Source organism: Rhinolophus ferrumequinum, chromosome 18 (assembly GCF_004115265.2).
Source record: "Rhinolophus ferrumequinum isolate MPI-CBG mRhiFer1 chromosome 18, mRhiFer1_v1.p, whole genome shotgun sequence".
Classification (NCBI taxonomy): Eukaryota; Metazoa; Chordata; class Mammalia; order Chiroptera; family Rhinolophidae; genus Rhinolophus; species Rhinolophus ferrumequinum.
The window spans coordinates 46,470,770-46,495,584 of record NC_046301.1 but is presented as its reverse complement, the minus strand read 5'-3'; the positions used below and the strand labels follow the sequence as shown (position 1 = coordinate 46,495,584).

General features: G+C 38.2%; 1 protein-coding gene and 1 pseudogene across 1 annotated transcript in view; both read left to right on the top strand.

Moving 5' to 3' along the window:
* The window catches only part of LOC117037930 (zinc finger protein 333), a 1,118,586-nt gene that overhangs the window by 1,026,608 nt on the left and 67,163 nt on the right, over positions 1-24,815 (top strand). The gene's annotated exons all lie outside the window — the stretch shown is intronic.
* On the top strand, positions 2,530-16,587 carry LOC117038465 (60S ribosomal protein L5-like; annotated as a pseudogene).

Here is a 24,815-nt window from a genome sequence, read left to right as displayed (position 1 = left end):
ATTGTATGTGCCCAATAATTTAACACTATACATTATTCTTGTTAATAAAAACAAGCATTAGTAATATGAACCAGCTGAAAGAGAACAGATCTTAAAAGTTCTCATCACAAGAAAAAAAATTCTATAACTGTGTTTGGTGATGGATGTTGCTGGAATTATTGTTAGTCATTTCACAATACATACAGGTGTCAAAGCATTGTGTTCTATACTTGAAATTAATGTAATGTTATATGTCAATTATACCTCCATAAAATAATAATGATAATATGATAATATTATCATAATGATAATATGATATCATAATGATAATATGATAAATAATAATAATATGAACCAGTGAAGTTGTATCAGATATTGACACAGATTACATGATTATATTTTGACACTAACTTTATCATCCATGTTTTACTTTGCTTACTGACATAAAATTAACTTGCTTTCTTAGAGTTCACATTGATCAATATAAGGCAAAGTATACCAGAACCTTATCAAAGCATAAGGAAAACCACCTTAAGTAAAATATCTTCTGAAGGTAATTTTCAAATGAGTAATCCACACTTCTCTTACTTCACCACTTCTTTGTGTTGCTACTGCCCTAGCTTAGGCCCTCATTGCCTCTCACTCGGACTTCAACATAACCTCCTAGAATGTCTTTATTTTTTAGGATTCACATATTGAAGTATTTGGCAGTGAAGAATCATGAAGCCTGAAACTTACCTTCAATAGTTTAGGAGAGAAAAAGTACATAAAATAAGTATGGCAAAATTGAATCTAAGGACTGAGTACACAGGTTTTCATTGCATTGTCCTTTCAACTCTTCTGTGTGTTTGAAAATTTTCCCAGTAAAATAAGGAAACATAACTTCCTAATAGATTCAACCTATTCATCCTCTAAGGCTTTGTAAAGCAATCAGCATTGTCTTCTTTAAATCTAATGATGAGTACGTCACTCTCCTCAAAAACCTTCGAAAGCTCCCCACTCACCTCATGGCACTGGAACATTGTATATCACACTGATTAAAATCAGTGACCCTGCAGTCAGACCAGTTGGGTTCAAGTTCTAGAGTTATTATACTTCCTGCCAGCTTTCAACACTTGACATGTTTCTTAATCTCCCTGTGCCTCAACTTCCACATATGTGAACTGAGGATAATAATAGTACCTACCTCACAGAGCATCACGAGGATTAACTGGGCAAATACATGTGACATACGTAAAACAATGCCTAACACATAGTTATGCAGCGTGTTAGCCCTATGTAGATTCAAAGTACTTCCTTCCATATTATTATTATTTAAAGGATTCTGTGGTCAGAAACCTTTAGAAAATGCCAGGTTAAATTCAGTAAAGCAAGACTGTTTACTGTAGGAATGTTCATTAGACTATTAAGGATTTGAACGTCCACAATGAATCTTCAAATACGTAGATCTCACACTAGCACATCTCATGGACCATTTCTTTGCAGATCTGACTTAGGGAAACTGCTGATCTAGAGAAAAATCTAAACTCCTTCACTTGAGTTTTGTTCAATTACAGTTGACATTCGATATTATATTAGTTTCAGATGTATAGCATAGTGGCTAGATATCTACATAACTTACAAAGTGACCCCCCTTTCCCCGACAAATCCAACACCCACCCAGCACCATACATACCCACCACAATATTACTGACGTTGAAGAGCTTCTCTGACAAGGTTCTACCCACCTGTCAACTTCTTAGTCCCCTATTTTCATTCACTCTTCTCTTCAGCCAAATTTCAAATCCTACTAACACCCAGTTTACCCTTAATTTTCCCATGAGCTCTTTGCTGTCTGCCTGTAGGGATTTTCCTCCCATCTCTGCCTACCAAAACCAGCTCAGGTGGTGCTGCCTCTACAAAGACCACCCAGATACTCCCAGGTAGAATTAATTTTTCCATCCTTGCTCCCCCTGCGTATGTTGTTTAAAATACTATGACATTCTGTCTTATGTTATGGGTTTTTACTTTGGTTTTATGAAGTAATTTATCAAATTATTTGTAACTATGTAAGAGGAAAATCACATTCGAGTTAAAGAGGGAATCTTTTGTCCACCACTGATCTTAGTCTCTTCCCTAAAAGCATTGTTTGACCCTTGAGACACAAACAGCTAGTATATTATGTTTTGAACACATCTACTTCTGTGAAACTATAAATTCCTAGAGGGCAGAATTAAATCATGTCCATTTTTTGTATCCCTCGTAATAGCTAAGAGAGTTTGATAAACATAGTCCATGCTACATAAATGTGTGGGGAGTTATTAACTGTACAAGATCTGTGCTCATAATACCTTTGATTCCAGATAGGAAAAAAGAAGAGGAGGAGAGTAACATCAGAAATAATAGATATTTTAAAGATCTAACTGTGTGCTATTTAAAGAGTCTTTCATTTTTGAACAATTTAAATTTAGAGAACTTTTTCTGCTTCTCCTGTTGAATGCTACAAACTAAGTAAAGACAAGAATTCTGTAAACAAACAACATTTTTTATTTCATTTTAGTAATTGGCAAGATGCAGGAATCAGAACGTACTAAGGAGAAAGTAGACGTCATTTGGGCAGAAGCTCAGTCCCTCGTTGGCATGACTTCCAGTGGGAAATGGTAATTTGATATGATCAGATTCTGACCATCTGGAACTATAGGAAGCTTCTAAATTTGATTTGTGTTGGAGGAATTGTGGTCAAGAAAGGAACATGCACACGGTGACTTGGGTATACTCCAAAATGTGACCTTTTTGACCCCAAAACATGTAATTCTAGAAGAAAAATGTGAGCAGAGCAACGTTCCCCTTTGCCTTAGAGCTGTTTCTTGGAAACCGGTCTGAAGAACACGCAGCGTTAACCAGTAAGTATCTACCCAGAATTCTAATCTTACAGGCAATAAGCAATTTGCCTTTACGTTGTTAGAACCAAGATGTTCTACCAAAAATATAACACCTCTGTTAGATCTGTAAGCTTCAAGCATTGGACGTGCTTCTGAAACAAAGAAAAACAGCAAAACAGTGTACAGACAACATTTCACTCCCACATGGTAGTGACGTCAACAGGGCCTACTTTAAGCCAGTTTCCAGCAAGGCCTGAGAGGGGTCAGAGATGTGGCTTTTGGGGTAGTTTCAGAAGGGAGAAAATGGTATTTGTAGAAAATAATAACAACATAAAAATCTAATAGAGCTATATAGATTGGATTCCAAGCCAATCTTTCGGGAACATAAAGGCTTTAAAAGGGGTCCCATTGTCGTTATTCAATGCCACCATGGTACGTGAACAAGTGGACTGACTGTATAAACTGAAACAGAGAAGGAAGGATCTAGGCTCAGCTTCTCAAGCCATCATTGAGCTAATCAATGGCTCCAGCCAAATACTATGCTGTCAGCCAAGTTCACATGTCTTAGAGGTTTGGCTATGTTTAGAAATCTAGGTGGATATGAGAGAATTGCCCAGATTTCAAAACCTTTATGAAAGCAAATATGAAAACATAATTATCTTGTTTTCTGCAAAAAAAGAGGGGAGGGGTGTGTATCTGTCTCTATTAGCATTTGAAATAACAGGTATTTTCTCATATGGTTTTCTTCTTCCTATCCCTCAAAGGTGAATTACTATGTTAAAACCTTCAATTATAAGCAGTATGCTTCAGAAGTGATCTACTGAAATAAAAAATGTTCTGTAGAGGTTAGGAAGTACAAACTGGTAGTAACAAAATAGTCACAAGGATGTGAAATACAGTATGGGGAATATAGTCAATAATGTTGTAAAAACTATGTAGGGTGTCAGATGGGTACTAACTTATCAGGGGGATCACTTCATAAATTATACAAATGCCTAACCACTGCACTATGCACCTGAAACATAAAATAATATTGAATGTCAACTATAATTTTTAAAAATGTGTATATACTGTATACTATATATAGTCCCAGGATATAGTCAGTGGTATTGTAACAGCTATGTACAGTGTCAGATAGATAGACTTGTTGGGGTTATCACTTTGTGAGGGGTGTAAATGTCTAATCATTATGTTGTTTCATAAACCTAAAACTGATTTTTAAAAAAAAGGTTCTGTAGTAGGAGAAAGCCAGGAGGGTGTACTTGAAAGACTGACAACTTCTTTCAGATCCTGTAGGAGGTGTGATCAAAAAATATGGTGAATGTTTAAATAAAAAAATGTATTACAGTAAAAGGTACATTGCCATTGATCCCCTTCAAGATACTCCCCCTTGCTTTGAACACGTTTATCCCCTCAGTCTTGCCACTTTCTGAAGCAGTTCTGGAAGTCCTCTTTCGTGAGTGCCTTTAGTTGCAGTGTCATGGCTGTCTCGATGTCCTGAATGGATTCAAAACATTTTCCTTTCATGGTCATTTTGACTTTGCGGAAGAGCCAGAAGTCGCACGGTGCCAGATTTGGTAAATAAGGTGGATGAGGACACACCGTAATATTTTTATTTGACAGAAATTTCCGAATACCAGAAGCGATGTGTGACACGGAGCGTTGTTACGATGGAGAATGAAGTAAAAGACACTCACGAAAGAGGACTTACTTCCAGAACTGCCTCAGAAAGTAGCAAGAATGACGGGATAAGCGTGTTCAAAGTGAGGGGGAGTATTTTAAGGGCGATTAATGGCAATGCACCTTTTACTGTAATAAATTTTTTTATTTAACCATTCACCGTATTTTGGGATCACACCTCCTATCTACCTCTCGTTAGCTTTGTAGCCTTAGTTAAGATTCCAAACTCCAGTTTCCTGATTTATAAATTAGGGTAAATTCTATCTACGATACAGAATGATAAAGATAAAGTAAGATAATACATGTAGAATGCTTCACTTGCAGTAAGTGCTCAACAAATGTCTGCCATTATTTTCAGTCTTACTATTTGAAAGTCTGGGTAAAACCCTAATAAATGGCAAATAGGCATTTTATTATCCAATATGGTCTATTTTTCAGCCAGAAATGTATCTGATGCTTCTGTATTCTTCATCTAAAAAGCTAATTGCATGGTGATTCACAGCAATAAAAAGTGTACTTACCTACTATTATTGAAGGATTACTCTGTTCCAAGCACTCGGAGTAACTTACCATATTCTCTTTTGATCCTCCTGGCAAAACTAGCTTTGTGTTTGTTTTACTAAGGCAGAAACTAAAACACCAAAAAGCTTAAACAACCTGCTTAAAGTTACACAGCTTATACGTGGCAGACCTGGAATTCAACCCCAAGCAGTCTGCCTCATGGGCCCACGCTCTCAGCAACGGTTGCCTCCCTGACTACTTACTGTGACCAGCACACATTAAGTTCCCAGAATGCTTTTGTTCCCAGTGAGGGAGCAATGTATGTTGTCACAAGTTGATGACAACTGCCCTCATACTTGTGCTGCTTCAACACATAAATAGCACAAAGTCATTTTCAATGGTAAAGATCACACCTCAGTTTTACATGAGATTCTTTAGGAAACATCAGGAAATATTCTAGGTTTCTACCTACTTTAATGTTGCATTTGTAACATTAAAAAGTTGAAAGGATAGTTCAACATTTCCTTTCCTAGAACTATCAAAGGAAAGCTTCCTTCTCACTCTAAGAAACTAAGAAACCACTCCTCCATTTTTCACTGGATCAGTGAGTGGATCAGTGTATTTAGTGGTGCCATTGAGGGGAGAGAGTTCTTCCTCCCCCTCTCCACCCAGCTAACTTGCTCATCTTTCAGATCTCTGCTGAAACATCACTTCCTCAGAAAAGACTTCCTGTTCCCCCTCACACACTCCTGACTAAGTCACTCACTCATCAAGCTTCCCGTACCATCTAAATGATGTCAATTCCCAAATTTATACATCCAACCCAGTCTAAGTGAAACAAAATATTTATCTTTGGATGACTAACAGACTCTTCAAGCTTGACATGCCCTAAACTGAACTCCTGATCTTTGCCCCCAAAACCTGCTCCACCCTCAGCCCTCCCCATATCAATGAATGCCTCCTCTACCCTTCAGCTGGTCAGGCCAAATGCCTGGCAGTCATCCATGACTCCTCTCTTTATCTCATAAGTCCCATCCAATCCATCAGGAAATCCTGTTGGCTCTACCTTCAAAATCCAGCCTGAATTCTACCACTTCTCAATACCTCTGCTACTACCACCCAGGTCCACGCTCCTGTTATCTTTTCCTGGATGGTTGGTCTCCTGGCTTCTCTCTTTGACCCCTTAAAACATTTTTTAACACAACAGCTGAAGTGATCTTCTCATAATTAAGGTGATGTCTCATCTCCGCTCAGAACCCTCTGTGGCTCCCTGACTCAGTCCAAGTTGACATTACAATGGCCTACATGGTCTGCTCCGCTACCTCTCTTAGCAAGTCCCTACGCCTCTGTTCATTCCTGTCCGGCCATGTTAGCCTCCATGCACTTCCTTCCACTTAACAGATATAGTTCCGCTCCAGAGCCTTTGGACATGCTACTCTCTGCCTACAGCTCTTTCCTTCATTTCTTTCAAGCTTTCAGGAATACGTCACCCTCTCAGTGAGGCCCTCTGCGATTGCACTATTTAAAATCATGGATTCTTCCTTAGTGTGGCTTCTTTCCCTTTCCTGCTTTATATTTCTCCATAACACTCACCCTCCAATGTAATACAAAATTAACTTATTTTGTTAGTTGTCTGCATCCCTACATAAAATTAAAAAAAAAAAAAAAACTGTCTCCACATAGACAGGAATCTTTTTCTGTTTAGTTCACTAATGAATCATTAGCACCTAGAACAGTACCTGGCACCGAGTAAGCAGTCAATCTGTATGTGTTGGATGAATCGAGTCAGCCCACCTATTATATAATCACGTGGTATCGAAACTTTTTGCAGGCTTTCTCATAATTATAATTGATCACTTTTGTTCATTGTGAGATTGTTTACTTAATTGCTCTCTCCTCTGCTGGATGATAAGTAACATGAAGACTGAGACGATGTCTTCACCCTCACCAAATAGCAGAATGCCCATTACTTACCAAACGTTCACTTACATTTGTTGAATGAATGAACTAAACGAAGAGGTAGCTAACATTAGGTTCTAATGCAGGCTCCACATTCCTGACAGTGTTACAAACAGCTCACCTGCTCCGAGAAGTGCCCTGATGAGACAATAGAGGATTTCTATGTACATTAGGAAGAGACTGGAAACCTAGATGAGAACAAGTAGATGACAAAGACCTAAGTCAAATACTCAGATGGTTATATTTCAGTACATCTGGGCAGGGTTGTTTGTGTGTAAGGAGTTACTGGGAGGGGGTGGGTTTTTTTCTTTCTTATGACTAAAACAGAGTCATCTTTCCTCAAAGGCTTGCTTGCATATGAGAGGTATCAAAATATCTTCTGAGAATAAGAAAGAAGAATGTTACAAGATTATTTCAGCTTATTCCAAATAGAAAAACCAAGTTACAAGCCTCAATTGTCTGAGGGCTAAAGAAAAAAAAAACTAAAACAATTTTTCACTCTTGAGAATAAGAGTGGTTTTGCAGTTTTATTTTTTTTAAACTTACATATATACATATATTTTATTCCTAGTACACAGTTACCCTCTCTAGAGAGTTTTCTTTAAACTTGCATAGCATAAAAATACATTAAACTGGCTTTGAAGTGGGGAGAATGGGTTTTCCTAGTTTTTTCACTGGTGTTAGACTGCCATCTAATGACCATGAGATGTATGACTCACCTGCACAACTGAAAGGCAAGTATTTTGGCCCGAGGCCAAAATCCCAAAGTAGCTGACCCGGCTCATCAAAGTCCTTTCCCTTTCCATTAGACACCTCTTCCCAGACAACCTGCTGTATCAGAGTGCCCCTCTAGATAATGCTTGTTGCTGACATGTTGCAGCATGAAAAAGGAATTTTTATATTTGTCTTCCCTGTACCAGACAGGCAAATTTTATGTGCTTTATAAATCACTTTAGTTGGACTCATGAAGTAAATGCCCTATTGGGGGAATGCAATCCATTCCTGTTTCTTCTACTTCTGACTTTGAAGCAATCAGGGGATGTTTCAGGTCAGGTGGACCTCAAACACTTCTTATCTACTTCAATACAGAGAAACAGCGACGGCCATTGTGGTAAAAGACAAGCACAAGACAACTTCTTGCCATTTAGATGTCTGTGATCACAAATACAGAGGGTGCCAAAAAAATGTATACATATTTTAAGAAAGGAAAACACTGTATTAAAATTGTAATATGCAATATGTACCAATAACAAAAGATGAATACAAGTCACATGTGACTCCTGCAATAACAAGAGATGCTCAAAGTGGTTACCATCAGCGTCCAGATACTTCTGTTTATGGCGAACTACTGTGTGAGCAACGTTGACCAAACGTGAGCAAAGTGACACCTTTCTTACAATGTGTATACATGTTTTTGGAACCCTCTGTACCTGTACATATTTTTTGGCATCAACTATAATCATAAAATTCCCAACATATAAAATTAAGTGTCAGCAGACACTTAAGCCCGTGGAAATGCCTAGCTTTTGCAGATAACAACAACAAAAAATAGTCTTCAACATTACAATATACTGCAGCTCACTCCACAGGATTATAAAATCTATAGAGAACTATTTCCCTGTCAAATAAGCCCAAACTTCTAGTTTATTTGCCTTTCATTTCCCACTACACTTACTTTGTATGCTAAAGATGACTTGTCTGTTTGATCAGTTTCATCTTTTTCTCAACAATGTCCACGTTCATTTCTAAAGATAACATAGAAGGAAAAAATATATGATACAGACTGGAATACACTCACTTACTTGCTTTTCATGTAAACAAAAAGGGATTGGTGTACTCCTGTAAGATCATGCTGTCTGGCTGACATCTGGAATGGATCCATCTAAACAATAAGGAGGTTTTCAAATTTAAACTTTCAAGGGAATCCTTTGCCCAAAATTGGGCACATGTTTACAACAAGAAACAGAATGGCAGTGCAGGCCTTATAATCTAGTAATCTACTGATGAAGCAAGGATTTCTCTTATTTTTATTCTTTTTTTTTTAATTTATTGGGGTGACAATTGTTAGTAAAATTACATAGATTTCAGGTGTACAATTCTGTATTACATCATCTATAAATCCCATTGTGTGTTCACCACCCGGAGTCAGTTCTCCTTCCATCACCATATATTTGATCCCCCTTACGTTCATCTCCCACCCCCCACCCCCCTTACCTTCTGGTAACTACTAAACTATTGTCTGTGTCTATGAGTTCTTGTTTCTCATTTGTTTGTCTTGTTCTTTTGTTGTTTTTGGTTTATATACCACATATCAGTGAAATCATATGGTTCTCTGCTTTTTCTGTGTGACTTATTTCGCTTAGCATTATACTCTCAAAATCCATCCATGTTGTCACAAATGTTTCTATATCATCTTTTCTTACTGCCGAATAATATTCCATTGTGTATATATACCACAACTTCTTTATCCATTCATCTATTGAAGGACCTTTTGGTTGTTTCCATGTCTTGACCACCGTAAACAAAGCTGCAATGAACATTGGAGCACACGTGTCTTTATATGTAGATGTTTTCAGATTTTTTTGGGTAGATACCCAGGCAAGGGATTGCTGGGTCATATGGTAATTCTATTCGTACTTTTTTGAGGAATCTCCACACTGCCTTCCATAACGGCTGCACCAGTCTGCATTCCCACCAACAGTGTATGAGGGTTCCTTTTTCTCCACAGCCACTCCAACACTTGTTACTATTTGTCTTGTTGATGATAGCCATTCTGACTGGGGTGAGGTGATATCTCATTGTGGTTTTTATTTGCATTTCTCTGATTAGTGATGTTGAGCATTTTTTCATATGTCTATTTGCCATTTGTATGTCCTCTTTGGAGAAATGTCTCTTCAGGTCCTCTGCCCATTTTTCAATTGGGTTGTTTGATTTTTTGTTGTTGAGTTTCATGAGTTCCTTGTATATTTTGGATATTAGCCCCTTATCGGAGGCACTGTTTGCAAAAATCTTCTCCCATTCAATTGGTTGCCTCTTTATTTTGTCGATGGTTTCTTCTGATGTGTAGAGGCTTTTAAGTTTCATATAGTGCCATTCATTTATTTTAGCTTTTACTTCCATTGCCTTTGGAGTCAAATTCATAAAATGCTCTTTGAACCCAAGTTCCATAAGTTTATTACCTATGTTTTCCTCTATGCAGTTTACTGTGTCAGGTCTTATGCTTAAGTCTTTGATCCATTTTGAATTAATTTTGTTACATGGTGACAGATAGCAGTCCAGTTTCATTCATTTGCACATGGCTTTCCAATTCTCCCAGCACCATTTATTGAAGAGGCTGTCTTTCCTCCATTGTATGTTTTTAGCTTCTTTGTCAAAAATTATCTGTCCATATTTATGTGGTTTTATTTCTGGGTTCTCAATTCTATTCCATTGGTCTATGTGTCTGTTTTTCTGCCAATACCATGCTGTTTTGATTATTGTAGCCCTGTAGTACAAGCTAAAATCAGGGAGTGTGATACCTCCAGTATTGTTCTTTTTTCTTAAAATTGCTTTGGCTATTCGGGGTCTTTTGTGGTTCCAAACAAATCTGATGATATTTTGTTCTTATTTTTATTCAAAGGAATGAAATGTGTGTTTGTCATGAGAAGGATCATTAGATAGGAAGCATGCTGTAACAAAATACCATTAAACGGGGTGACTTATAAACAACAGCCATTTATTTCTCACAGTGCTGGAGGCTGGGCAGCCCAAGATCAAGAAACCAGTAGACCCAGTGTCTAGTGAGAGCCCACTTTCTGGTTCATAAATGGCCTTCTTCTCACTGTGTCCTCACATAGCTGAAGGGACAATGGCGCTCTCTGACAACACTTATTTATAAGGACACTAATCCCATTCGTGAGGGCTCCACCCTCATTTCCTAATCACCTCCCAAAGGCCCCACCTCCTAATGTGATTCCTCTGGGCTTTAGGACTTAATGGATCAATTTTGGGGAAAACATTCAGTCTATAACACATGTGCACAAGATACTTGTATAAGAAGGGACAGTTAGCAAGGTAATTATAGAAACTCCAAAAGCAGAGACTGAATCTTCTCTGCTTAAAGACATAATTTATTAGTAAATAATAAGTAATTAATGGATTATTATTTGCCTTGTGTTGATAGCAAAATTTTAAAATAAAGTTGATTTTATTATTTGTTACGGACATTATTGCTGTATCACTAGCATTCATGCCCCTTTTTGGAGTGTTTGAGAGGAACATAGGTATTTAAAGTGTTTTCCTCCATGTTCTACTCCTGCTGTGACTAAAACAGTAAGGAGACCTCTTCTACATACCTACAATCTATGTTTGCACTTTAGAGCATTTTCTCTCCATCCATGCTGTGTCCTTGAATTATGCATTACCTGTGAAAAGGCATCCTAATCAAATAGAACTAACTGTAGGAGTCTTTTCCCAATTCTATGTATAATTATAAATATTTTGTAATAAAGGAATAGAGATTTAAAAGCACAAAATAGATTTGAAAAATGATGCAAAACCAGTGGACTAGAATGGAAGGCTTGTATTAAAAAGGAAGGAATGAGACTGTGAAGGATTTTGCAGGCCAGGCTAAATAGCATGAACTTGATCCTCTAAACAGGTGACTTTCAACTCCATGGCTAATCAAAACACTATGTAGTTCTTTCTATTTCTTTTCATAATATTTATTTTTAATTTTCAATTAACATTCAAAGAAAATATGAGACTTTGATATTTTTCCAAAAGGACATTATTAAGTTGAGAAACGGTACAGACCCAGGAGTAGGTAGTCACTTTAGCTTTTAAAGAGACATGTCTCAGGAAAACTATTTTAGCTACAATAAGATAGATGAGAATGAAGTCAGGGAGACTAACTGGGGGCCATTGAAAAAGTTCATATATCAAGGGCCAAAAGGCAAGGCTGGAGTGGTGGTAGTTAAATGGGAAGAAAAGAAATGTGATAGGCGTTTAGAAAAAATTGATTTTTAAATGTGTATTTTCCTGATGGATGCTATATAATGCACATATAGAAGCCAGCACATAGTAGGTAGCTGTAGTAGGCAAGTTTTGAAATGGGCTCCAATTGTTCCCCACCTCCTGGTGTTCATACCTGTGTGGGGGAGGTTGCAGGGGGTGGTTAGGGTTGGATGTAGTAACTTGCATATCATGAATAGAATACAGCAAAAATGATGAGACATCACCAATAGCCGCCAACAAAGAACTCAGACCCTCAGTCCAACAACTCCTGAGAAACTAAATCCTGCCGACAATTAGCTGATAAGCACAAGACAGCTCCTTCCCCACTGAGCTTCCAGATAAGGCCACAGACCTACTGACACGGTGACTGCAGCCTCAAGAGACCCTGAAGCAGAGGACCCAGGTAGGCTGTGGCCAATTTCCTGACTCACAACAACTATGAGGTATTAATAGTTTTTGGGAGTGCTGTTTTTTAAGCCACCAAGTTTTGGGTAATTTATTACACAGCAACAGATAACTGATAAAGTATCTAATAATATCTGTCGCTGAATGAATACATAAGTAAATATTAACGATAATTAGTTATATGGAAGACACATAAATGCCTCTTAAAAGTTATCAGTGATAAGACATGTCTTTAGAAACTGGTAACTCTTCCGAGAGAAGGATTTTTTACCCTCGAATTTATCAATAAGCTATTAGGTATTTCTGAGACTCCTGAATTGACCTGTTCCTCAGAGAAAAATCTACCATTTAGTTTGAAATCCATCAATGTGCACATGTAGCTGGTATCTGATCTTGGTTCCTAGAATCTTTGGTAAATATGCTGTGATAGTTGCAAACATGGCCACGTGCACGTACATATACACACAGTCTCCAGGGTGTGCCAACATATACACATAGACATGTTTGAACAACTGAACATATGGCCTCTGCTAATAAAAGATGTTTGTGCATCTACATGCACATATTCACTACAGCTAAGATGCACACACAGAATCATCAGTGCCCAGCATGTGTACCTCGGTACACACAGACACACACACACACACACACACACACACACACACACACGAAAGAAGACTCATAATCCCAGAGGAAAAAGTCAATTCATTATTCCAGATTAACATTTCTCAAACAGTTCTGTGGATGTCAACAGGTGTTACGTGAAAAAAAGATACAAGATCAAGTAAGTTTGGGAAACACTGTATTAAAGTGTCAAATGTCTATTTTTATTATGTATCTTCAGAAACACTACTCGATGAAAAGATCTTTTAATAAATAAATAATAAAAATATATAATATTATATGTCAACTATAGCTAAATTTTTTTTAAAAAAATAACACTGTTCTACAACTGTTTCCACGGGAATGAGAGAGAGAGGTAAAAATCAAAAACATGTTCAAGAATTAGGCATTTCACTTTGATTCTTCAGGTCCAAATACAAGCAAGGACTAATCCCACTATTGTACTGGGTATCATGCAATGTAGAACTCTTTTTTTAACTGTATTTTTATAGCAATGTTAAATTCTCGGTGGGTATAGAAAGAGAGGATAAATGGGAAGAGAGGCAAGCAATGGCCAGCTTCCCCATCCATAGATGTGTAATAACCTTTTAGCAAAGCAAACTTTGCCTCTGACAGTGGAGAACGTAATAACTCTATCCTGTCTCACCAAAGCAATGGTTGTTCTACAGCCTGATGTAATTACTTCCACTAGGGCTTCCGCTGTTCCCAAGCCCAGTTTATGACCACTCCTGAAAATTTCCACAACACTTTTCACAAATCTCAGTTATAGAAACCACCATCCTGTATTGTTTCAAATTTGGGATCTATAAGACCCGTAATCTCCTAGAGCCATGGACGGTCTCTTGCCTAGCACTTGAAGACAACCTAATAAACATTTCTTGGATGAAAGAAAGAGGGAAAAATTTAAATCAGCTGGAATGACTTAGTTTTCACATCAAGAGGCCCTTTCCAAGAAAAAAGACTGTTAAAACAGAAATAGATACTCTCCTAGTAAGATGGTGAGATCGTGAAACACAAATCTTAAGTGACCTTAAAAATCTTAACCTTGGATTAAGGTTAAGAAATCTGCAGGTGTGACTTTTCTGCATCATATGCCTTTCAGCATGTGACAGTTTCCATATGTCATCCCTAGTCACAAGAGAACTGCCATTGCCCTTCTAAGAAACACACAAGAGTTTTTTCACCCTCGTGTACCTTACTTCCTCAGAATAACTAAGACTGTACTTAGAAAACTTCCCTCTTCCCCACTTCCTCCAGCCCACAAATTTAATTTAAAAACTGAAAAACATAAAACTGATTGTTTTTCATTTTCACGTAACCTAAATATGCACAATATGTAATCCAACTTTCAGATGTTTACAAATGAAGAATAATGCAGTCAACTCTTTCATCTTTGAGTAGTTTTCCCCCTTTTTAATTAAAACATTGGTTAAGACTCCTTTACTCATCTATAAAGCAGCGTGGGGCGAGATGACAATAAACCATAACTAAGAGAACTAAAGATGAAATAAACTCTAACTATTCTACAAACAGCACTAAGTAGTCAAGAAGAATTATGAGAAAGATTTGGATGAATTGGCTGCTTTTACAAAAGTTCAAAGTCAGCCCTTGAATCTTTGTATTTACTGTAGGGAACCTTGGGATGGTACACACAAATTTCTGGGAAAAGCAACAATTTGAAACTACGAAATACCCTTATTATCACCAGCAGAAGCTGTCTGCCAATGAAGAAAGACCAGGAAACTCATCTGTCTCAGATCCTTCACTGACAACAGGCAGAAGTCATTTGCTGCTGTTGGAGGGGGAATATAGGCAAGAAATCCTATAAGACCATGCACTGATACGAGGTAGTGCTCCTTTGCCCCTGAGAAGACACAGAACGCTCTCCTGTACTCCCAACCCCATACCAAGTAGGGTAACAGAGGATTTTGCCATTGAAGAGAATAAGGACTTTTGAAAAAAATTCTATCCCTGAGATTTAGACACATAGTCTCCCTAAGAAGTTGGAGCAGGAAAACCAAAAAGCTTTCCTCTCTCCACTACAAGTCTTACACCAAATACCAAAGAATAATGGTATACTGTTTGCAGAGGGCATGGAAAGAGAGACCTCCTTCGGGGCTGTCATGCAAGAGCTGCTGAAATCAAAGATGCTGAAAGAAAGTCTGGTGCTCTAGGTCTCATCCAAAGCACAAGGCAGCAGCAGTACCCCACTAGAGGAATTTAGCCCCAATAAATCTCAACTGCAGTCTAGACTGACTTGTCTTCTCCCCACACATACACATTAATGGCTTTATAGAAGAGGCATGCCTGTTTCTGGGCATAAAAAAACATTTACCTCCATCTCTCCAGTTCTACACATAATTCTCAGCACTGAATAAAAAAATTATACAACATCCAAAAATAATAATATGACTCAATATCAAGATATAAAGCAGTGACATTGTCAAGAGATAAAAGAGCCAACAAAATCACACCTCTAAACAGGCTAAGTTGTTGGCAGTATCAGACTGAGACTTCAAACTAGCAATGATTAATGTTTTAAATAATCTAGGCAGAAAAGTGAACAATATGTGTAAACAGATGAAGAATTTCAACAGAGATGGAAACTCTTTTTATAAAAAAGAGCCAAAAATAATAGTGTGTGGCCTTTTCTTCCCTGGAGCAGTGCTGGGTCTGCAGGTTTGCGGGTTTCTGTTCTGCAGGACGGGGTTTGTTGAAGTCAAGAATAAGGCCTACTTCAAGAGATACCAAGTGAGAGTTAGAACACGGTGAAAGGGTAAAACTGATTTCTATGCCCAGAAACGCTTGGTAATCCAGGATAAAAATAAATACAACACACCCAAGCATAGGATGATAGTTCATGTAACCAAAAGAGATATCATTTGTCAGATTGCTTATGCCCATATAGAAGGAGATACGTTAGTTCATGCAGCTTATGCTCATGAACTGCCAAAGTATGGTGTAAAGTTGGCCTGACAAATTATGCTGCAACATATTGTACTGGCCTGTTGCTGGCCCACAGTCTTCTCAGTAGGTTTGGCATGGGCAAGATTTGTGAAAGTCAAGTGGAAGTGTCTGGAGATGAATATAATGTGGAAAGCACTGATGGCAACCTATTTGGATATAAGGCTTGCCAGCACTACTACTGGAAATAAAGTTTTGGGGAGGCCTTGACGGGAGCTGCAGACGGAGGCGTGTCTATCCCTCCCAATACCAAACGATTCCCCTGGTTATGGTTTGGAAAGCAAAGAATTCAATACAGAAGTACATCAGAAACACATCATGGGTCAGAACATTGTCGATTATACTCGTATGCATTGCCTAATGGAAGAAGATGAAGATGCTTGCAAGAAACAATTTTGTTAATACATAAAGGACAACGTAACTCCGGACATGATGGAGGAGATATAAGAAAGTTCATGCTGCTTTACAAGAGAATCCAGCCTATGAGAAGAAGCCTAAGAAAGATTTTAAAAAGAAGAGGTGGAACCGTCCCAAAATGTTGCTTGCCCTGAAGAAAGATCAAGTAACTCAGAAGAAGGCAAGCATCCTCAGAGCTCAGGAATGGACTGCTGAGAGCTAAAAAACCAAACAACAGTTTTCTGTGAAGATTTTTCATATAAAAACAATAATAAACTTATTGACTAAGCAGCTAAATAAAAATGAGCCAAATGGAAATGCATCAAGTGAAAAACACTATCGCAAAGATAAAGAATTCCTTCAGTGAGCTGAACGTTAACAGAGGAAAAAGAAATTGACTTGAAGATAGGTCAGTAAAAATGATCCAAGCTAGAACAGAAGGAGGAAAAAGAGAAAATTGAAAGGAAAAGAGCATCTAAGGTTTTTGAGACAGTATTAAATAGTCTAAAAAGACATGTAATTGGAGTCCCAGAAGAGAAAGAAAATCATGGGCAGAAGAATTATTTGAAAATATAATGGCCAACAATTTTGTGAAATTAATACAAGACAACAGGTCACAAAAGAAGCTCAGTGAACTCCAAGCAAGATAACACAAAGAAAATCTCTATTAAAAAGGATAGCAAATACTGCTCTCTTTCTCTCTCTCATGGGTTTGTTTTAAAAACAATAATATGTGTGTGTGTGTGTGTGTGTGTGTGTGTATATATATATATATATATATATATATATATATATATATATTGCAAATCTTTTCAATGGATTATGGATATTGTTGGGATTACAACCACAGCTAACTTTTCATGTATGGTTCAAGACTGTTTCAAGATCACTCTGAAGATTAGAGTAAGGGAACTAATAATTCAGGAGCCCCTACTATTTATATCAGACATTCTGTTAATATTCTTCATATATCTTACCTCTTTCAGCCAAAATAAATCATTCATTTATTCCATAAATATTTATCAAATGCCTACATTTTGTGCCAGGCATGGCATCTCTGAGAAAGTAACATAAGTGTGAAATCAAAAGGATGAGGAGAAGCCACCATGCAAGACAAAAGTGGCTAGTGGCGGGAAGGAGAGCCTGTTTCTAGCCACAAGAAACAACAATCCCAATGTCTTCAGATGGGAAGGAGCTCGGCATGTTCTAGAAACTGCACTGATGACAGGATAGAGTGACTTCAATGCAGCAAGCCAGGAGAATAGTGACTAAAGATGAGGCCTGACGACGCAGAAAGTCACCAGGGCTTTGTGGAACAAAGAGAGATATTAAGCAGAACAGAAACTTAAGTACAGAGCTTCCTGACTCCTTAGCTTCTCTCTGCTTCTCTGGGATAACTGCTAACTTTTATAGAGCTTCAGATTTTCCAGAACACTTCCATATTCCGTATGTGTTTCAGAGCTCCTAAACTGGATGTCTCATTTGCAGACGTCTAGCCTCTTTCCTCCACTGTCTCGTACCACTGCTTTGCTGCTGAAATCTTAGTAGTGGCAAGAGGTAAAAGCTAAGAAGACTTCCAACTTGGACTGAATGAAAAGCTTGATTTTTTTAAGGTCACCATCGATGCTGACTTTACAGACCCACCCTGCCGCCTTTGCTTGATGTTTTCTGTTCCCTACCTACAACACACCTCGTGACCAGAATGTACATAAGTTAAAGCCTCTGCATCAAATGTCTACCACAGATGACGCAATTAAAGGTCATCTTTATCTCCCCTTTTCCTGTATTTATCAATAACACCATAATAGAGCCTCTAGCAGCTAATGTTTGGAGGCAGGCACACATCTATGGAGGGGATTTATTACTATTAATATAAACTCATCCTCTGGAGGGAGGAATGCAAGCAGTCCTAGAAAACATACACTCTAGGGCTTCCCCTAACCTTCTTAGGCACACAAGGGGAAGGAAATACCATCAACTAGTGTAAGCATTAATGAATGCCCCCAAATGCTTGACACCAAATTAATGAGATGCGTTTACAGCCATTTGTTATGACCTCTGAGCTTGTACTCTGGGACTTTTCTTACCCCTTTTGTCTCCCCGTCCCAACTTTAGCTTTCCAAGCTAACAGCTCTGCTGAATTTCTCACTGCTTTCAGTATATGCTGCCTCTGCTACAGCCTGTTATGAAATGTCATAAATTAATTTCTGATGCCAGCCTAGAAATTTGACTCTCGAGTTCTGACTTTACTGAACGGTTTATTTTGCACGCTGTTCAGGAAACATCTATGTGCAAACCCAGTGGTAGACACATGTATCGGCCTGGACTGGACGCTGACTCTCATTTATCCCGCTGTAGCAGCTTGGCAGGTAGGATCCAGAGCCCTTTGCTAAAGTCCTCGGTCACAGATTCCTCCTTGCCTCCTTCACTCTTGATTTGATATCTTCAGTTTTATTTCCACTGCCCCCACCCTAGGGCAAATGGTAATCATGTTGCACATAACTTGCAGCAAACCCCTAACAAGTCTGCCTGTTTGTCATCTCTCCCTTCCCTTCCCACTCCCTTTTTCTCAATGTTCCTCATTCCACTCTCTACAAGACTCGTCAGCAGCTCCCCAAGTCCGACATTCTTATAATGAAAGCACAAAGGAAGACAGGCTGATCTCTGAACAGTAAGATAACTAGAAAGAAGGGAAGCCATTGCTCAAGGCCACCTCAAATTTTAAGAAACAGGAAAGAATTATAAGAGTGAAGGCCATGGGGTCTCATCTAGAAAGTACTGAATAAGAGAACTGTGTCAATCAGGGTCCAGTGAGAAGGCAAGAACTACACGGGACGTTTGAACAGAGATAATTTAATATAAAGAAGAGTGAACTAGACATAAAATTGTTACCTAGGTAACTAAAAAGACAAAAAGAGACATCACAGAGGTAGTAACTAAAGGAAGCAATTACCATTCCTAAGACTGAGGGAACCAAGGGAAGAGGTAGAAGTTAATAAAACTTAGAAACCTGGAGGAGGGGCTCTGGAGTTCACATTTGTAATTTCCTTCTTCCACGTCTAAACTCACGATTTTTTGCCCACAACCAGGACCTCAGTTAGTTGGGGTTCCTAGCTGATAGGCTGACCAAACCTCGATGCCTGAAGCATCTGCTTCCTCAGTATCCTGTTTTCGTTGCTGTGGTTTTCCATTCACTTTCACCAACAGCTATGAAAATACTAAGAGGCCCACCAGAGAATTCTCGGAGCTCTAGAGAGTGTCTGCACTGCCCCACTGTAAAACATCAACGAATTTCCCCTGCTTTTCCAGACGTAAAATCCAGACTTGCTCTCCTTTTCTGTGGGGCAGATATGTGTTTTGATGGTGAGCAACCTGATTAAGTCAATAATGTTAAAATATTACAGATACTAAACCAAATAGGAAGTATGAGACTAATCCCCAGTACAGTAAATCTTAAAAAAAAAAAAAAAAAAAAAAAAAGTAGACGATGTAGAAATGGAGTCCGTGTCAGTAAATTAACACAATTGTATCATTTATGGAAACCGGTTACCAGTTGTGCTTAATTAGCACACAGCTTAGTTACATATCATAAACGTAATATTTTTAGCATGAATTTCACCTGACTACACTATTAAACTATATAAGTATGTTCACACCTCACAGTCTGGGTTTATCCAATAAAACCATTAGCTTCTAAGGCTCGCAAACAATAGAGGAGCACATTGTCAATTAACACATTCATCAATAGAAAAGCAGTAATGTAGGTGGCAAATCCCGTGCTACAGTTGAAGTTCTGGTTTGTTTTACCTATGGCTGTTTGAGAGCCGTGCCAGATTTCTTTTACCTGAACACCTGTATGTGTAAGTCCCACCTGAGGAAAGTGGGATGTGTTTCCCAAATTCCTTTTTCAATTTGCAATTTTGGGGGGCAAGTCAAGACAGAGTGTTTCTTCAACTAAAACATTTAGAAACAGATCTATGATAAAGGTGATAAAGATCTGCTAACCACATCCAAACTCTACAAGGACAGTGAGAGATTCTAATACTACTTCAATAAGGGGGAAAATACCTGTGCTCCCTTAATCTGTTCCGTTGGTTATTTTTAAAATTGCCAATAGTAATTTTAAAGAGATTGTTTCATTTCTTAAGAAGATTAAAAGAGCACAGATATATACAAAAACAAATTGATGGTAATTTAAGTTGTCCCAAAGGCTTTAGTTTCTTTCTTTGAAATCCTACAATTAGGCAAAGATTTGCATTTGGCATCACAGGATCTACCTGCCAAACTACCTCTGGATATCTAACTCAGTAAAACGGTAAAGCCGCAGAATTTTTTGTTGTTTTGTTTTGTTTTGTTCTTTTAATGCCAAATGCTAACATAACCAAAGAAGTTATCTGGAACTCTGTATTCCAAGCAGCAGCATTAGTCCTACCTCACTTGTTGTTTGACTCATAAACTACTACTATCTAGCCAGCAACAAGGTCTTAATGTGAACCACAAAGATATATTTTAAATGTGTATAAACCCCTATCAGGTTGTCCCCATTTTAGACTGACAGTGACATTGGAATTTCTCTTGTATTCTCCTCTCTTACCATTACAAGTTTCAAAACAAGATAGCACCAAGTTTCAGGTTTTTATATCAATAGTTATCGCTGTGTAAAAACCATGCACAGATGTGTAGAAAGGCAACCAGAGTTTAGAGAATTGAACACAGTATTAGAATCAAATTAGGCTGGGTTTGAGATTCTCCTCTCTCACGGGTTGGCTGTGTGAACTTGAGCAACTATCTTTATCCCAGTGGTCTCTGCATGAAACATATAATGCACATGTAAAGAAGAAAAATGAAAAGCATTCTTGAAAATAGCCTTCAATTTTAGAAATTACAATGTGACAGTTTAATTTTAAATATTCCAGTAAAGCTTATTTTTCCCCTCATTTGTTGTTTAGAAGTTAAAAGTACCCGTCTTACAGGAGGTGAAAATAGGAAGGGATAGATACATATCTCTTACATAGTATCCATCAATCTGAGGGCGATTGAAAATAAGGGGGTTTTTTGTGTGTTTTTTTTAAAGCAAAGACTCCCTATAAATCACTTACATCCTACCTCTGCATTCTGTAATCTGTTCATCAAATTGCCCCACACCAAGATACTCAACATTAGAAATTTTGATAAGGAAGGTTCCCATTAGAACAGAAGCTCCCTGGGGACAGGATTTGGGTGTGTTGTATCCTCAGCACCTGGGCCAGATCCTGAGACATACCATAAATAGTTGTGTGACTGGGATCATTCAAGGGAAGGACACCCTTTTGCAGTCAAAGGTACATTAGGTATCTACTAGGTGAGAGAATGGATTGGGTGAGTTTCCGAAATAAACCCTGAAGGGTGACTCTAACATAAGGTCTAGGCGGTAGAACGAATTGGTCTCAGACCTAGCATGCCACTCTAGGTAGCCAATTTTTAATATCTAACACAAATATCATAGAGTGGGAACCATGTCAAAGTGAAACACGGAGCGTATTATAATATATATTTAACAGATAATGCAACAAAATTCTGGGTGTAAACTATATAACATACAATAGAAATATAGGTAACCTTTCATTGCATTTTATGAATTGGAATCAATCTTTTCTACAAAAAGGAGAATTATTGGACAAATTATGTTTAGTGAATATGTATTGGACTTATTTGAATTCTACACATTTGGACAAGGTCAGGGGGAAATATATATATATATATATGTATGTATATATATATATATATGTACATCTTATTTATGTTTTCTATATTTATATGTATATAAATAGCTATATATATATCATATATATCCCATTAATCAGAGATAAAGTTTAGATCATACCTCAGAATTCCTTAGATTCCTAAATTAATAGTCCCTTGGGATACCCCAATGGTGTGACATAATTCTGAATGATATTTCCAACAAGCAGATAGTATGGAATTATGGGAAGATCAAGACTTGGTAACAGAAAAGTCTGGGTTTCAGTGCCATTTTTTTTTTTAGACCGTTTGACAAGTTACTTAATCTCCCTGAGCCTCAGCTTGTCATTCCTAAAATGGAGATATTAATGCATACTTCAGCAGGTTGTTGTGAGGATAAAGTAGAAAAAGTTGCTGGTATGTCATTTATCCACTTTCCTCCATCATTGTCCAAATCCCCATGACTACATACACAGCCACCTTGATTGTTTTAAGATGCTCTTTACCGATAATGTAGTCAACTAACTCATTCAAATGTTTGCTTTTGATAGACCCGTGCTGTTGGACTAAATTGACTGTGCAAGACAGTCAAAATGATTCAACTTGTGGCTTTCTGAAAAAGCCTTAAAGTTAAGCAGAACATTATAGCAGATTTTATGAAGAATTACGATGGTTTCTGTTGTTGTCTTTGAAGAGAAAGGATGACGTGACTGAACACAAATCCTCTCATTGCTCCTGGGCACTTTGCAGCATAAAACTTGTTGGGGGCGATTGCTTCACTGTACTATAATACATCTAACATGAGCCTCAAGGTGAGAACTGTTCTTATTGCAGTCCTTCTTCTGGAATTTTGAAATCTCAGGAGGAAAACAATTTAGGATCTATAGATGAAAGGTAGGTGTGATACTTGAATCTCATTACTCATCCCAGTGCTTTAGCGTAGGCCAGAAGCCTGTGGAAATAGGATTTAAAATCTAAAGCTGAAGTCTCTGACTGCCATATCTGGACTCAAGACCTCTTGGATGAAATGCTAGAGAGGGCTTAGCCACCTCTGCTCTTGATGTATGCAAGCACCACCTCAGTACAGCTCAGGGTTTACCTGAAGACGCATAAAGGTTAAGAACTGTGATTCACCACCCTAGCTCCTGCCACATGCCGACTGATTCAATTCCAAGATCTTCCAATTACTCCCTCTCAGTCCTATTGCTTCATGAGTCCTCCAAACTTCCTCCCACTTTCTAAATATTCTGGTTGCCATTGTGTTTCCTGCAAGATGCTTTGGCAATTTCCACACTAATTAAGATATTCCCAGTAGGATTTACTATAGTAAGTGATTAACAGCATTTTGTGTTACATATGTCCTTACATGTATTTGTGTTATAGCATTTGAATTTCTTTTCTGGCTCTGGCTGTGGTTATTTTTAACAGGTTACTTGCGTGGAGTTAGGCATACCGAAAGTTCAAGGGCACGGTCCTGCTGGCTGCCAAGTCTGCTCAAGACTTCTGACCCTAACTTCAAAGAATTAGAGTCCAACTACAAATATATAAGGGAAAGCCCACACAAGACCCTCCTCACTTCTGACACCAACTGTAAGTTTGGAGGCTCCCAAAACTGCCTTCATGTATGACAATTCATAAGAAGGACTCATAGAACTCACTGAAAGCTGTTATATTCGTGGTTATGGTTTATTACAGGACAGATTAAATTAAAATCAGCGAGGGAATTGATGCATAGGACAGAGTCTGGCAGGATTTGAAATGTAAAATTTTCATTGTCCTTAGAACATGCTACCTTCTCAACATCGATGTGTGACAAAACACACGGAGTATTGTCAACCAGGGAACCTCACGCGAGCCTATATGTTCAGAGATTTTATTGAGGCTCCATTATGTAGACAGGATTGATGAGTTGACTGATTGATTGATTGAATGATTGATTGACTGATGGTCCTCAGATGTGAACAGCCTTGAGGTTGACTTGACACAGACGGTTCCCCAACTTATGATGGTTTGGCTTATGATTTTTCAACTTTGCAATGGTGTGAAAGTAATGCGCATTCAGGAGAAACTGTACTTCAAGTTTTGAATTTTGATCTTTTCCTGGGCTAGTATACGCAGTACAATACTCTCATGACCCTGGACAGCGACAGCGAGCCACCACTCCCCGTCAACCCTGCGATCCCGAGGGTAAACAACTGATACGGTCCAGTGGGCTGTGCTGACAGCACTTTTGGGTATTGAGTTTTGTGTTATCACATCCCATCACGTCTATAAAACATCCATCTGCGTCTCCTGCTTCTTATGAGAAGAAAAGGAAAGCCACTACTCTGGAGATGAAACTCAAGATAACTTCCCAACTCTAGGCAATAGAAGTGTTCTGAGCACATTTAAGGTAGACCAAGCCAAGCAAGATGCTTTGTAGGTTAGGTGTATTTAAATGCATTTTTCACTTATGATCATTTTGACGTAGGATGGGTTTAATCAGGATGTAATCGAGGCTTCAAAGATCCTTTTAGAACATACAATATTTTGATAGGTAAGGGTGAGATTCCATCTCTTCTAAAGCCTTGATACATTCAGGAACTCAGAGGCCCCTCGTTTATGGAAACTGATGTTGGTCTCAGTCATCCTTCCTACTCCTAGAAGTCCTGAGAGAAATGACCCAGGTTCAACCAGTGAGCAGTGCCCTCAAGCTCTGCTTCCTTTCCTGCATTGGTGAGTTGGCAGGAC